The sequence below is a fragment of the Vidua macroura genome, chromosome 1 (assembly GCF_024509145.1).
Source record: "Vidua macroura isolate BioBank_ID:100142 chromosome 1, ASM2450914v1, whole genome shotgun sequence".
NCBI lineage: Eukaryota > Metazoa > Chordata > Aves > Passeriformes > Viduidae > Vidua > Vidua macroura.
The window spans coordinates 130,480,617-130,486,857 of NC_071571.1; positions in this window are offsets into that span (position 1 = coordinate 130,480,617).

Consider the following 6,241-nt stretch of genomic DNA (forward strand, 5'->3'; position numbering starts at 1 on the left):
ACAGAGCTCTGGAAAGGTAACAGACATTAGCAAATGACAAACCTACAAACCTACAAGTCCAGGCTGTTCCTAAAATATATGGTATTTGTGACTAAATTATTTGTTAGTACAAAACAGTTTATTGATGCTCAAACCCACATAGCCAGAAGAATGAGTAAAAACAGTCACTGCCTAGGGCTTCACATGTGTCCCCTTCTCTTTTCCTTCTTATTTTAACTAATCAGTTAAAATAATTCATCTAGTTTTCTTTTGGCCTCAGGCCCCTGATGTAAGCACATAGGAATATGCCCTGTTTCTTATACATTCATCCAGTCTGCTAGCCCACATTGACAGTCTGACTTACACAGAAATAATAAACCCCTCTTAGCTGTGCCTCACTTAAAAGAAAAGTGCACTGTGCATCATGGAAAAAAAAAAAAAAAAAAAAAGGAGCCCAGCAAAACACTTAACAACTGGGACCTAAGACAATAAACGTAAGGCTCTAAAAATTAGACTTGGCAAAAGTCTAATGCAGATAAAATCAATAAGGAAAGGATAAGAATATATTAACACAAAATATTTCCTGGGGAAATGGAAAAAGTTTCATAAGAGTAGATCTTAACATCAACAGAGTTATCCAAAGGGCAAGAAAAAAAATCTGTAGCCTTTCAGATGTTGGCCAGAAATGAAAGGAAAACAGGCGCCTTCTCAGTCAGGTCTGGCAGCAGCAGCCACCAGCTAAAGGAGCTCAAGAGGGGTGGCAGCTGGAAATCGCTCGACTTCTGAAATCCCTGGCACTTTGCTGCCTCTAATCCTTCTGTGGCCACCAGATCCAGAAGGATGTACATGCAGCCTGAAGTTCACCTGCATCCTTCTAGGCAGGGAAGACAGGATGGTTCTGAGGAGCTGCACAGCCTTCAGGCCTGTCCACTCATTCAGGTCTTCAACTGGGGCTCCGTTTCTATGCTTCTGCTCTCATTCTTTGGTGTGTCTTGCTTGGTGCTGCCTTCCTGCTCCTTCCACCTGCTGATGCTCCCACCATTACCTCTACTGGTAGCCCTTCGCTGTCCAGACTGCTGAAAGCAGCACAGCAGCAGCTATGCCAGTCCCCACCTCTTAGTCTGCTCAGCTGGGTGGGACAAGTTATTTCCAAAGTCTTCTTGAGTTAAAACTAAGGTAAATCAAATCAGTAAATCATTACTGGCATCACTCTGGTACTACTAGTTCTCCACTGCTTTTTCACAATGGCCTTTCTGTGCTGAGTGAGCATAGACATGTCACTTTGCTGGGAAGAGACAAGCAGCACAGGTAAGCTCAACTGCACTGCACAAACTCTCTGGGAACCTCACATGAGGAAATATTTTGTGGATTCAGCTGTTGCTCTCTTCAACCTTGCCAAACAATGAAAATAATTCAAATATAGGCATGTAGTCCTGTAATGAAGGCCTTAGGGTGTGAAATCTCCTAAGAGGCTGTTTCTGACAGGTGGAGAAACAACAAGGAGGTGTGTTCCTATGCTGGCTGCCAGCACTGGACTGCAGCTCTTTTCACTTGGTGATAGGATTCATACACCAGAGGGATCTCCCCATGTCTCCATATTCCACCTTCTTTCTGTTCACTTCTGAGAGCCAGGAATCATGTGCTAGATCTACACCTCCCTTAGAGGATTTTCATGGTAATGTTAGTCTTGAGGAATAGTGAACTGGAAAAGGAGGCTGTAGAAACACATTTCTTGACCATTTTCAGCATTATGGAATGATTCAGGAATGATGAGATGGTGCTTGCTTAACCCCCGCTTTTGATACTGATGTCATAACCAGACGTAAGTGGGCAATAAAAGTTGTCATCTTCTTAGCTGCAAACACAAGACACTTCTTCCCCTTGAGCTCATCTGTGGCAGAACATCTTTTTACAGCTGTACCCATCACCCATCTCTGGCCCTGAAGCTGTAAACAGAACAGGCTCAAGCAGTTTTTGTCTCCCTGTGCTGTACAGTCTTTCACTATCAGTGGAGGAACATGCTGTCCAGCAACAAGTTCAAAGAGCTGCTGCTGGTTTGCCTCTAATCTTCTGTTTTTCTTTTGCAATACGCAATCAAAAAACTGGAAGCATTTTTCCTAGCTTAGGGTCCTTAGCATGATCATACTGTCCATCTTGCTGAATGTTTCGTGGTATTTTACTGCTCTAGTGGATGCTCATGTACATCATTGTAACCCTTTGGTCACAGCCTGTGGTGCTTCATTTTTCTGAACTCTGTCCATAGAGGATCAATAATATTTTAAGCTGATCACAGAATATTTTAAGCTGAAAGGATGGTCCCTTGCTGTGGCACAGACTTGTAGCTCTGGGACTTTTTCTGGCAATTGAAGCAGCAGACTTCTGAGTCCTCTGTTCAAGACCTAAAGTCAATCAAGAGGGAAGGAGAACTTCTCTGAGTGGGTTAATGGCACTGGAATCCCATTTAAAGACTGAGTGCAAGATCTCTGGTGTCTAGAAGCAGTGGTAACTCTGTGGATTACATCTGTTCCTTGCCTTAGTTTGTATAAGCAGTTAACTAATTTCAGCTCCTAGTTCTGGGAAATCTGTGGAAAATAACACTATGTGCTTATTTATTTTAAAATAAAGTCTTCTCAAACTCCTAGAGAGGTGCATTTAGGATTAGCTGCTACACAGAGGAGGGACTGAGAGAGGACCCATCTGCTTTCAGCCAAAACCAGTTGCTCTTTATCAGCCAGCTTCCTAATCCCACCTCAATTCCCTCTCTGCTCCTCCATATGGTGCTTGCCTACCTCACTGCAGAGCCATTTTTTTGGGTGAAAACACATTTCTCTCTACATTCCCCTGATCTGGGGGGAGTCTGTCCCCCACACATGCCGGTGGCTCCAGCCAGCTGCATGGCACAGCCATCGCAGCCGTGCTGCTGGCACAGCCCTGCCCACCCATGCCCATGCCACCAGTGGCTGCCTCACCTTTATCCCCGTTAACAGGCACAGCAGTAGCTACACGTGGTGCGTACAGCCTCGTACGTTTGATCCTGTGAGTGCTGATGAACTCTCCTTCAAAATGTGGATTCAGGACACGTTCCCCACCCCACCCCCCGGCAAAGCTGCTGTTCTGTGGCATTTGTTCTATAAACACAGATAAAAATCTTGTTCTTACTTTTCAAGTTTATATTTACAAAGGGTGGAAAAAGAGGCATAATGACAGTTTAATTAATGTATTCCATTAATCCTGGAGATAATCAAAAGCCTGATAAATCTCTAATCTTGTAAAAAAGAATTAGAAAGCACTGAAACATCTTTTGCGGTCTGTAAACCTTTTAATGAGGTGCTGCATGCTTGGAGGAGAAGCCATGGAAAGGAGCAGTGCCAGAGGACATATTCTCAGCAGATTTCATCACTAGACTTCTTGTCTGATATTATTCTTGGCAAAACTGGACAAAGTCATCAATGTTGTTTTTAAAACTTGTCCTCCAATCAATGTATAAAGCTATTCTAAGAATTTGTGGATATAAATCAGGAGAGCTTTTGCATCTCTTCCCTTTTCTTGTAAGTATCATATATTTAAAGCTTCAGCTTTTATTAATTACTTCCTAGTTATTCCTGCAGGTGTGAAAACCATGCCAGTAACAATATTTTTTTTTCAAGAAAAAAAAAATAGAATTAATAGAAGACAATATTTCCAAGGTGTTTAAAAAGTAATAATGATGTGGCCTACTTCAGAGAACTTTTTTTTTTCATTTGTAGAAAATTCTTGTTTCAAAGCTGTCTATAGCTTTGCACTTTTATAAGTAAAGTGCAGTTTATGTGTTGTCAGTTATTACCAGTAAGTGTCAATGAAACAACTTTGAAGGATGCAGTGACTAACAGAAATTGCCCAGATTTTGAGGAGCTCAAAAAGAAGTGCTCGTCCTTGAACTCAGAACAAAAGTGTAACATACAAGGGCAAAATGTCCTAATGTCTGCCACTTCTGCAGGGACCTGGGAACCAGCTGGTGGGAAGCATGATGGAAAGGAATAATAAGTATTGCTTCTCTTCCTCTCCAGAGGCCCAAAGAAAACTGAATTTGTCCTCTGGAAAGGAGGCCAGGGGTAGCAGTCTGCACAGGGGGAAAGTTAAGGCTGGGTGAGAACTTTTGTCTGGCTCCCAAAAAAGACTGAACCCATGAAGGAGCCAGAGTAGGACTGGGTTAAATAAACCCTGGAGGGTTGGAGGAGAAGGCCTGGCAGGCAGGCAGGAGGAGGGTGAAAAAAATGAGAATATTTGTGTGAGGGTTGGAAATGACTTTTTGTTGTTGTTGTAGTTTTTTTTTTCATTTTGTTTAAGTTTGAGCAGTAAAAGAAGCATTAAGAAGCAGTGGTTGCCCAGGCACAGGTCAGCCAGCAGCTGAGCTGCTTGGGTATGCCCCTGCAAGTATGAACATCCCAAGTCCCTTGAGCACAGGGGGCTTTTGGCAAGTGGGCTGGGGAAGGGGGCAGAGGTGGGGTGAGGCAGTCAGGGTGCTGCAGGCCCTGCCTGTGCCCTGGTGCAGGCAGAGGCGTGGGCTGCCAAGGGGCCATTGCAGTAGCAAGTGTGCCCAGCCCTAGGGATGTCACCCCAGGGCAGATGCCAGAGAAGGAACACCCCAAGGGGGTTTCCTTCAGACTCTCCTACCATATGTGAACAACATTATTAAATACCTGCAGGAGGGCTGATTCCCAATGCACTGAGAATGAAAGTCTTCAAGACTGAAAACGTGTTTAAGACCCTGAGGAGGGGAAACTTTTTTGCCTGTCTGAGGAGCTCTGCTTTGCTCCAGTCTGTGGGCAGGTGGGAGAGGGTGCAATGAATTACCCCATGAGACACAAGAAACAGAGGAAATGTTAGGCTGGGGACAGGGACAAGGTCCTGCCGTCAAACCAGTTGTGAATGTAGGTAAATGAGGAAAGAATTTTTTTTGACCCTTCTCCAGGAAAGAAATTATTCAAAATAGGAGATGCACTTGAGTAAACTTAGCAAACACAAAGAGAGGTCAGGGAGATAGAGCAAAGGGGAACTTCTGCACATTTTCCCCATCTTCAGATAAAGCCGTGTTGGTATACACAAGTACAACGGCTGCTGATCTCTGGCTCCTTTATTTATAAAACAATATACTAATCTTAATCCCTGCACACACTGACGTAACTGAATGTCATACTTTCCAAATATAATGGATTACATTCCCATCATAAAATAAATACATTCCAGCAGTGAGCCCCCCAGCAAATAACAGAGCTCCAACAGCTGGGGAAGCTGGGGCAAGAGGTACAACAATTGGGTTGTGTTGCTGAAGCCCAAAAGCAAAGTTTTTGCTGGCAGCATTCTAGGAAAACCTATTATAAATGCAATGCTACCAAAAAAGTGCTCTTTTCTTTCTAGTTCTGTGCTGCATGCAAAAGCCATTAAAAAAATCCTGGGTAAACAAATATGCTCTTTTCCCTATGACCTTTTCTTGAATGTTTTCAAAAGTATATTGTCTTTTCTGTTTAACACAATATTTGTCAGCTTTTATTTATAGCTTAAAAGAAAAGCCTTCCTCAAACTGTCACCAAAAATGCCCTTCTATAGGCATGCTGTGAGGAGAAAGGCTTTTTTCTCTGAGTGTAACCCTGGGTTCAAATACATTTTACTGTAACTAGGATAGACGTGGCTCCAGCAGTCATTGCATCTGGAATCAGCTGGACACTTATCACTCTGGCCTAAGAGCTATTTTTAATCTGTATTAGGTGAAAGTAAGAGTTAAATACAATAGAGAACCCAGTAGCAATGCTCTCATGCACTCTCTCATTTTTTATTTATTTTATAAAATAAGCAGGGACCAAAATCTTTAAAGAACATTTTTATTCTTATCTTATGGGTAGGGGGCAAGAGCAATATTTGCAGCAGTATGATAAAACAGCATATTACCTACATGACTCAGCACAGGCTTTTTTTAACTTGGAAACTGTTATGAAAGGCCATGGTGCTTCACAGACTGGTTCTACTATATGGGATATAAAAAAAAAAAAACAAAACTGAAATGTCACATTGATAGCACAAATACAGTATAATGTAAGCAGGCACATCCCAGGGCAAATTGCAGATTGCAATAAGTTTGGGATCTCCTTTGCTGAGAGTCAGAGAGATTCCTACAACTTCAAGAGGTATCTTCAAATGAAGCACAGGACTATTCCTCAGTCTGCTGTTCAGTGACTTACTGAGTTGGAAAGAGACAAATATGCGCAGGTCGTCAAAATGTCATCCT